We start from the raw sequence: 10,516 nt of genomic DNA on the forward strand, positions 1-10,516 counted from the left end.
AACGAGCAAAAAAAGCAGAGAAAAAAGAAGTAGAGAAGGGGAAGAGCCGAGAAAAAAAGATAGGGCCAGATGAGGAGATGTTGCCATTTAGAAAAATGAGGATAATATATTCCCTCTTTACATTTCTGTTTGCCTCACCAGATGTTTTAAAACATGAGACAAACCTTCAGGAGGCTGTTGACTTGCTAGGCTCTCGTGGGATTAGATATGTATTATTGATAGCAAATGGAGGGTATAGGTTATTTTACGGGTTACTACAGTGTTTGCTATGCCAAGCCCCTCCTGGTGACTTCTGAGCTTTTCTGTCTCTGACAGTAGCAGCACGAGAAAAGGAGCAGCTAGGGACAAGACTGAAAGTTATTTGTATGCAGACAGAGCCCAAGGACTTCCGGCGGGGTTTCAGGTGCACCAAGGAATGCAAGTTCAGACTCATTACACTAGATAAATGGAAAAAAATCAGAGAGCCAGCTGGGAAATAGAGAGATGTCCAGTGCATCTATGTATGGTTAAGATTAACACTCATGGGTTTTTTTAAAAAGAAAACAGTACCAACCTATCATGCATTTCTTGTATTTCTCTTCATTAGACATATTTAAAAAAAATCAATTTCTGGCATCAAAACATTTTGAGTTTGTCTGTGATCACCTTCACAGCCCCCAGAAAAATTATAAAAGAAAACAGTCTTATGTAGAAATGACAGTCAGAAAATAGTTGTGAAAGAATTAGTTTAACAAATAACAGCAACTCTTTTATGTTTTGCATTATAGCCCAAGCACATATGGCCAGGTAACAGTGAAAGTGTAAAAGAAATATCTTTCCGTGACACAAATTTCATTTCAAGGCCTTAAAATCCATGTTAAATTAGATGGGACCACTCTCCCGGCTGCGATCTTAGTTTCAACAGTTACTAATGTGAGAGAACAGTCTACATCTGTAGTTGTGATTTAGGTCATACAGTACACAGTCTACATAAGGTCATTCACACAAATCCTTTATGATTAATATGTCACATCATACACGTCTCTCAGTAAATCTGCACATTAGATGTACAACAGACCTGCCGAAATTCTGATACTGAATGTAGACCATTTGTACCTCCAGTTTCCTTTGGGGGAAGTCAAGGGTACTGTGCAAGTTCTTTCTGAAGGACAGTGAAAATGAACATTTTTTTCATGCATGTTCGCATATTTTTCATGAGCAAAGCACCACATGAGTAACCAGTTTACTGGAGTCACTCTATAATATATCTTGATTTGATTATTTACCTCCAGGTTCCAAAATCTTGCATGGATTTAATCTAAGATTGGTGTTATATTTTTGTTTATCTATAGTACATTATATACTTTTTAGGATATTTAAATTATATATCTAAACCATAACACTTTATTAATGGCCATATGTTGCTGATAACTGAAAGGGAAAAATACATTTAAATCATTTTGTGTCTCATTTTTCAGTTATGATTTCAGTTGATTTAGGCAATATTCCTATCTAGTTTTCGGAAATGTAACAAACCTTTAATCAAATTTGCCACTGTACAGTTTGTCTATCAAGCATCACTTTACTTAGACTATTGTGATAGCTAAGTATTTACATTCCAAGACAAACATTTCTAAATGGTGTATTATTCCCTTTTAGAAAAGAAAAGTTGTTTTTACTAGAATTACTGGAAAAAAGTATATAAATGTATTACCATGTTGTGAAGTATGAGAAGCTATGTTATATCAATTTTTAAATAAATGTGAATAAAAATCTTTAATATAAACCATTGTGAAGTGTTCAACCTCGAATTATTTAACCACTCTGGTGACCTCTTGTTTGAAATGATTCTGGGAAGATATACAGTATTGTAAATGTGGTCTTTATATTTTCTTGTGTTATGAGTTGCTGCTTACATCTTGTCGAAGTTTTGATTATATCTCCTAGAAGGGAGAGAAGTTTTTTTCCTTTACAGAACTGGTATATTTTTTGCTGTATTCTTTCATACTATGTCAATTTATTCTTTGGGTACATTCATACACTATCAATTTATCCTTTGAGTGTTCATTGTGCATGTAGCAGTATTTCTTTACTTAACACTTAAGCTAAGATCCATCAAAACACTTGAGCATGTGCTTAATTTTAAGCACATGAGTAATCCCATTGAAGATAACGTGATGTGGTTAAAGTAAAATCATGTTTAAGAATTTTGCTGGTACTGAATCTTGATGAACTAAAGCCGTATAATGCAAAGCATTGAATGGCCAAGGTTTACTACAAGGGAACTGAGGTGAAGGGAAATTGCAGACTGGTCTCCAGTGTCCTACTCTTATCTATTTGATTAGAGTAGTAAACCACTAATTGGAGGATCTGTTCCTCACCATTTCCCTTTGTATATCTATGTGAATTCTCTGCACAGCTGCCTGCATCAAATCAAAAAGCACCAAAGGAGGTCCTTGGTTATTATCTGGCTTATGTTGCATCCACTACATGCTGGTTGCTTTCTGCACATATAGTAAGAAACCAATTCTGGCCACATATGAGCATCTCAGTGTGCTTTGGTTAGCTGCATATTTAAGCGTGGATTTCACCAATTACCAGAGTGAATCCACAGCTATTGGCCATATAAAGTGACATATACACACATACACAGATCTTCACATTATCCATATATTTCAAACTTGTTCAGCAACAAGGAAATAGCCTTTTGTCAGCATGTAGTGGGCGGTAGCAGCTTGATTTCTCAGCATATCTGCCTCAGCACAATTTGCTTTCACTGATTAGTCTTGTACTAAAATTGTCTGCACATCCATTGTGGATGGCACTCCTGCACCGTGTCAGGCAGTGAGCACAGTAACTCCACTAATACGAGTTAAATCCATTTCAGTCCTCAAAAGATGGAAATACTGGAGCTGGCTGCTGTATATTACAAGCTGTTCCATGACACAGGAATCCTGGAGGGGGATTTTAAAAAAGCAAGCAAGAAACTGGTTTGTTAAATTGTGACAAATCCTAAATTGTGTCACTGCCCTATTTATTATCCCAAGGTCAGAGGAGAACTCAAACAAATGAAGAATGGATTTTTTCCTACACTTGCCACCATAATTTTTTGGAAGAAGAAGAAAAAAGGAAACATTTGCATTTCCAGTGTTTCAGGGAAGGATCTCCAGATAAAATACATAGGAAATATCATTCAAAAATGGCTCGTCCTTGTAAAAACATGAACCTGGTAATATTGACATTCGGTAATGAGACAAAGACTTGGCGATCGATTACATGAACCAGCCAGTGTATATATCAGACATGCTGTGGGGACCACATTGACCTAACTTTTCAGAAATTTTTCTGTGTTTTCATGTCAGAGTAGTCTGCTCATGCATACTGATTTCTTACCTTTTATTTTTCCTTTGGGACATCTGCCTCCTTTCTCATGTACTGAGTGGTCTGAGTGAATACCCATACTGTAAAACTTCCACAACAATGGTACATTACAATGGCTCCCCAAACAAGTTACTTTTCCTTCTTTGTTGCTAAGAAGAATTTTTCCTGATTGCAAAGACCAGGCAAAGTTAAAACTGATTGAGTCCCAAAGTTTTCTTACTGTCTTAGTGCCACTTTCGTAGAAGCTGGAAGACGTTTTAGAAATGCTAGGAATAATTCCTCATTTCATAAGCACAAGTCAGAGACCTTGTCATCATTCCTGGCCAAATGATCCTAGGCTAAATCATCCTCTTCACTAGATAAATTATTCTTTTCTGGCCATTGTGGCTTCTGGAGGGAGGGTAGGCAGGGCAGTCCCTGAAAGACATGATGCTGAGGCTTTTCTAAACCCCATGGTTCTCAAGGCATTCATACAAAGAGCCCGTGTTCTTCCAGCACTTTCCTCTCTTGCACAGCTAATGCAGGATCTAGGCTACTTCTAGTTCTGCACTGACATATTCCTGCCCTTTCCAAAGGAATCCTACTGCGATTTTCTGCTAGAAATTCTTCAGGTTTCCTGAGGAGAACACTGTTTCCTATGATGACTGCTCCCCATTGTATCCCTCAGCAGTATTACTCCCTCCCCTCAGAAAAGACCTTCCAGATGCCAGCCTCAGCATTCCTCAGTTTTAGAAGAAGGGGTGACACAGCCATATTCACTGTTGTTTTCCTCCCCCTGATGTTCTGGAGATAATTTAATTGGATTTTCCCCTCAGTGACCTGGCCTATATCCCTTTGCCTCTTCATCTCAAATCCAAGTACACATGTAAGAGAAATCATAAGTTCAGCCACTTCCATGAAAAGAAATGACCATTCTCAAAGAAGCAGTCAACTTCTTGTTGTTGCTTTGTTTACTGGTCCAGTCTATAAGAAAATATCTAATTGCCAAACTTGCAAAACATTTTCAATTCTCAAAGTAGTGAAGATTTCAAAGAATAAGTTTATCATTTTATACAGGTGTTTTGTACTATTCAGGTGTCTTGAATTTGAAGCTGTTTTCTCTGAAGAAAGAAATTAGTGAAAGACGTTAGAAAATGTACTAGGTTACTCAGAAAACTAGCACTGTATGAAGTCTCGGGGGGGGGGGGTGTCTGACTTCTATTTTCCTTGAATGTGTCCCGTTCCCTAAAAAGCAGATCATTCCAACACTCAGTTTATTATCACTGAAAGTGATATAGACATATACATTTTCATCACAAGAGAAATTCCTCAGAAGCAAAGAGAAACAGAATCCCCCCCCAGAGATATTAAGCTGACCTGCTAAAATAAGCAGTTGTAAATAGTGTCCCACTTTGGTGTGGCATTGTTTCTGTGCTTCAAAATGCTTGAAATTATGATCTCTCATATTTAAAGTGGATTTTATCATATGACTGAAGATTGCATAATATATCTCACTGTTTAACTAGCCTTCTGTTTGCAGCAAAAGATAGTTCAGTATTTATCTCTCCTGTAAAAGGATATTAAATTGTCAGAGGTTTGAGCTGTAAAGTGGGATATAGTATGTTGCTTCAGGAAAAAAAAAAAAACCTACTTGTTTTCTCCCATCAAATAAACTCTACCTTAGCGGTCGATTGTGCATTTTATACTATTAGCTAAGTGTACTATACTATAAGCTATTTTAACTATGTCATTTTCACTGGCTAAGATAAGTCTAAGACGTCACAGGAGCCTGTAATGTTACTGTTTGGGCTTGGTTAACATTGGTATTTAGTAAAACTGTGCTTTGCATTTTGTAATTCAAAATAATAGTTTCTGCAGTAAAGCAGAGTTTTCTTTAACACTCAAAACATAATCGGTGACTAACATTTAGCTAATAATAGGGGGGAAATAGTAACCTGTTAGAAATGATAAATTATCCTAAAAAACTTCAAACACTGCAATATTTCTGAAAGGAAAAAATGTCATGTTCCATTTTTATACACTCTGTTATAGGAGATTCATGGGGAATCTAATAAAAACATTTTGGTTACTGCATTGTATGATGTTTTAGTATCAACTATTCTTGATGACTTTTCTGTCTGTGTTGTTACTATTAGAATTAACAGGAATGCTGATGTGTGGCTTACCACAGAAATTCCAGTCATGGAGTTAGCCTCTGCTGTAGCTATATTAAAGTTGAAAGGAGGTAACCACATTGAAGAATTTGTTGAGACATTTAAACCAATTTGGTGCTGTGGGTTGTTCCATTAACTAGTCACAGGCGGACTAGACCCACAACTCCTTCAAAAATCCAGTCTCAGCTGTCCCAGACATTCCAGTTAGGAGAAGAAATTGAAGATAGTCTGGTGTTTTCTTTGTGATCTTCTTTATTTACAAATAACATATAAAATCCTGTTTCTTGGAAAACCAGGGGAACTAAACATCAGGAGAGTGGTTCTTTATATACAGAGTCATATGCCATGCTTGTCCAGGCTGCTTCTGTCTCTGTCTCTCTCCGGACAGGTCTGCCGCTTAAGCTGATCTAACTTGCGTTGCTCTGGAGTGCAAACAATTAAGCTAAGCACTGTCCACATCTGCACTATATTGGCGGGAGATGCTCTCCCGCCAACATAGTTTCTGCCTCTCACTGAGGTGGAGTAATTATGCCAACAGGAAAGCACTCTCCCACTGGCATAGAGTGTCTTCACCAGTCACGCTACAATAGTACAGCTGCAGTTGTGCCGATGTAGTGCTTCTAGTGTAGCCCTGCCCTTTGTCTGCTGTCTCCTGCTGCTTTTATAGCCAGGCACCCACCCCACCGCTCTGGTCAAACAATACTCAATGAAACCTTTGGCCCAGGCCGTTCACATTTCTAGGCAGCCTTGATTTTGCCTTTGTTTTGGGCAGAGACACTTGCCTATGTTTTGGATTTGGAGACTGCTACTATTTCAGTCACCTCTTTACTCTTATCCTGAATTAAAGGCAGCAGTTACCCCCAGCCTAAAACAACAAGGTTTAACCCAACCTAACACATTATGTTACTCAATCACTTATCCATCAGGCATGAAGAAATATGTTTTTACTTAACCCGGTGCACTGTTCTTGTCTTCCATGTCTAACCATTAGAATCTTAGGATGCTGTAATTTTTAACATTCTACGAATGTTATTTCTTCTCTGTGGGATACCCAGGTACTCCTCAGTGCTCAGTATCAAACGCCATAGCTACTCATTACCATGATGAGGGAACAATAATGTAACAGCCCGGTGAGTGGATGATATGCCCTATTAGTTCTTGTCAGGCTATAATATTTATAATTCTCTCAATTATGTAACTCTGAATCTCAACTTTTGTAGAACTATCATGTACAAAATAAAGATTTTGATAAAATACCGTACTGTATTTACAATACTGAATTTACACCCATTATTACTTAGCTGTTTTCAATTTTTTGGTATGTTTCCTGCCAGCTTCTAGCTGATCAAAATAGTTATTTGTGAGATTTCCTAATGTCAGTGTGAAAACTTGCATTTTACTGATATGTTGATCAAATACAATTGTATAGTTAAGCTGACCAGGCAAATAATTCAATAAATCATAAATAATAGTATGTGTTTTCCTTAAGGGCCCAGAAATATTGAAAGATCAACTATGGGATCTGTTCAGCTGTCCTTGATGATTTCAAGCTGGTGACTGTGTCTTACAATATTACAACATTAATCATGTTAATGTACCACTGAAACAGCCATTTCAACTTTATTGAATCCTTCTTACTTAACTTTAACTTACGCCTCAATCTGAGCTAATTCTGGCCCTAGCTATTGTTTTCTTATTGTCTGCTTTTTAATTTTGTTTGTCCTTGTTTTGTTACAGTGTTTCTTGTAATGACTATATTTAAAATACATGGGTTGAGAATTATAGAAAACAGCTTCATCAATGGTTCTCACATATATTTGACTGTGCCCTCCTTCTTTGTATCTGTAGTAGTTTATGCCTCCCTTCCCACCACACAAGTACATATACCGATTTAAAAAACCCCAAGCAATTCTCACTAAATATTAAGAACAACAAGGTATTGTTTCAAACAGAGCCAATGATCCATTCCAATAAAAGCAAAAGCAAAACTATGACGGTGGTCGATGCTCACAATTAAATGTGCACACTGCATTGTAGCAAATGCATTAATGTACAGATGGCAACAACTTTGTATAATACTATGCAAGCTTAATGGAAATCCATCAAAGTGCACAGGGCCATCTGAGATGTCTGGAGGAATCAGCTTTGCTAATTATTCATTGCTGTGGATAAAATGTACTCAGTAAGGTTTTTTTTTTTTTTCAAAAGCTTCTTAAGTCTTCCCTCCCCAGAATACATTCCCTGTCCCACCCCCCTACCACCAAGGGGACCTGCCCCCCCAGGTTGAGAACCTCTGATGTATAAGAGAAATAGAACTATGTGGAAATGGTGAAACACTGCCAAAGATGCTTAAATCACTTAAAGCTGACAAGCTAGAGGACTGGATGACTGAAAGGACACACCATGACATGGGGTCTCTCACTGTTATAATATGGGTTTGAATCTACATTGCTGCAATAGTGACTGACAATTGCTCAATGACCTGTGAGAAATTAATTGGTTGTACCTATCTAATTACTTGTGGACAAGTAGTCACCTTAAAACAACAAGAACACACTGCAAATCATCAATCAGAATCAGCATAATTGATCCAGTTATTGAGAAGCGTCAGCCAAGAGGAAGAGGATTGAGTGAGCATACAAATTGTGTTGACCTCTGATCTCCACAGGTGGTCCCCTCAATTCAAGATAATATGCACATGAGTAACTTTACATTACATGAGTAATTTCATTGAAGTTAATCAGAGGCTTAATTTGCTATGCGAGAAATGAGGGTGTTGCACCCCCAGACTTTGGTTTGCCAAGCCCTTTTCTTAGGTCTAGATGCACCATTATGGCTTCTACTTTTTTGTCCCCTTCCACTCCTGACTTTACAGGATATAATATAATCATATGATTGACACAACTTTGCCCACCCCAAATTTTTCTCAAACGATACGGCTGAAGTAAATTGGATTACTTACATGAGTAAAGTTACCCAGACATTTAGTTTTCAGGACTAGTCCCTGAGGATCCAATCTGTGCTCATAAATGCATAAAGTTAAACAAGTATATAAGGCTTAGTCTGCACTAGAAAATTAGGTCAGCACAACTACGTCGCAGAAGGGTGTGAAAAATCCACATCCATGAGCAGTGTAGTTAAGCCGACCTAAATCCCTATGATACAGCACTAGGTTGATGGAAGCCAAGTCCTAAGTGTTTGCAGGATCAGGACATAAAGCTGTACTGCCTATACTATGAAAGTCTTAAATAAACCCCTGTGCATCATTTAAAGGCCTAAGTGGAACTTAGAGTATTTGACATAATACGTGAGTCCATGTATGCTGGGGGAGACTCCTTTAGACTTTTCAAAGTAGCCCCTGTCATAAGCATTATTATTTTGTTTTTTAAGTAAAATATGAATGTAGTATTTTTTTTCAGAAAGTTGAATCATCTCAAAATCTTTTTGGAGAGAATTTAATGTTTCTGCTGCTATTGATCTGGTACCTGTTGAGGGAGCTAAAGTCACTTTCGACCATAGTAAGCTAATAGGCCTTTATTTTTCAGTTTGGAATCTAAGCACTTCTTGCGCTAGATGAAAAACAGAGTTGAAGTGCTTTCACTGCTGCTAAATTAAGTAGTAGACTTAATCTGAGTGGAGTCAGCAACTTTTTGATTATCATGACTTGCTCTAGGGCAAGTGCCATTTAATTTTACTGTTCTCCCTTTCAATCTAAGTAGTTAGCCAAATTCAGGGTGTTGCAGGTTGCTCCAGTTAGGAGGAGAAATTGAAGATAGGTATTTCCTTGATGCAATCTTGTTTATTTACCAAGAATGTACACAGTCCTGTTTTCTTAAATAGAGGAGGAACCAAACAGCAGGAGAGAGGATTTTTTGCTTAAAAAACTCCAAGCCTCTTTAGCCAACAGCAGACCCCAATGCCCCATCTCTAAGCTTTTCTCGGGGTCACACAAGTTGCTTGTTGTCACAACCATAAGGGTAGCCTAAAATCCCTCCTGGCCAGAGGCACAAAATCCTTTTACCTGTAAAGGGTTAAGAAGCTCAGGTAACCTGGCTGGCACCTGACCAAAAGGACCAATACGGGGACAAGATACTTTCAAATCTGGGGAGGAGGAGAAAGGTTTTGGTTTGTCTGTTCTGTGTGCTTGCCAGACACAGATCAAGGAAGCAAGCAATCCAACTCCTTTAGCATCAGTAAGTACTAGCAAGTGTTAGCTTCTTTTTGTTTTGGCTTGTGATTTTCTCTGTGCTGAGAGGAAGGTGTATTCCTGGTTTTCTTTTTGTAACTTTAAAGTTTGGCCCAGAGGGAAATCCTCTGTGTTTTTGAATCTGATTGCCCTGTAAGATTATCTTACATTCTAATTTTACAGAGATGCTTCTTTTACCTTTTTTCTTTCTAATGAAGTTCTGTTTCTTTTAGAATCTGATTGGGTTTTTTTTTTTTGTGTCCTAAAAAAACCCAAGGTTAGTCTGTGCTCATCTTGTTTATTTTCAAGCATCCCAAGGAAAAGGGATGTGGGGACTTGGGGGAATATTAAGGGGGAGTAGGAACTCCAAGTGGTCCTTTCCCAGACTTTGTCTAAATCACTTGGTGGTGGCAGTGTTACCTAATCCAAGGTACAAGGGAGAATTTGTGCCTTTTAACCTAAGCTGGTAGAAATAAGCTTGGGGGGGGTCTCTCATGCGGATCCCCATGAGTTCAGAGTGGAGAGGGAACCCTGACACTTGTCTATGCTATGTCTGTCTCTTTCTTTGTGTGTGTATTGGCTCCTGCTTCTCTTGGGCTATGTCTACACTTGGAGCAGAGGGTGTGATTCCCATCTTCAGTATACATACTCATGCCATCTTTTGTCAAGCTAGCATGATAAAAATAGTAGTAATGTTGCAGTTGCATGACAGTGGTGAGCGGCATTATGGACTAGTTGCTCGGAGTGGGTATATACTCAGGGTGGTTGCCCATTCCGTTGCTTGCCACTGTCCATGCAAGTGCAGCCATACTGCTAG

This window comes from Lepidochelys kempii, chromosome 4 (genome assembly GCF_965140285.1).
Source record: "Lepidochelys kempii isolate rLepKem1 chromosome 4, rLepKem1.hap1, whole genome shotgun sequence".
Lineage (NCBI taxonomy): Eukaryota > Metazoa > Chordata > Testudines > Cheloniidae > Lepidochelys > Lepidochelys kempii.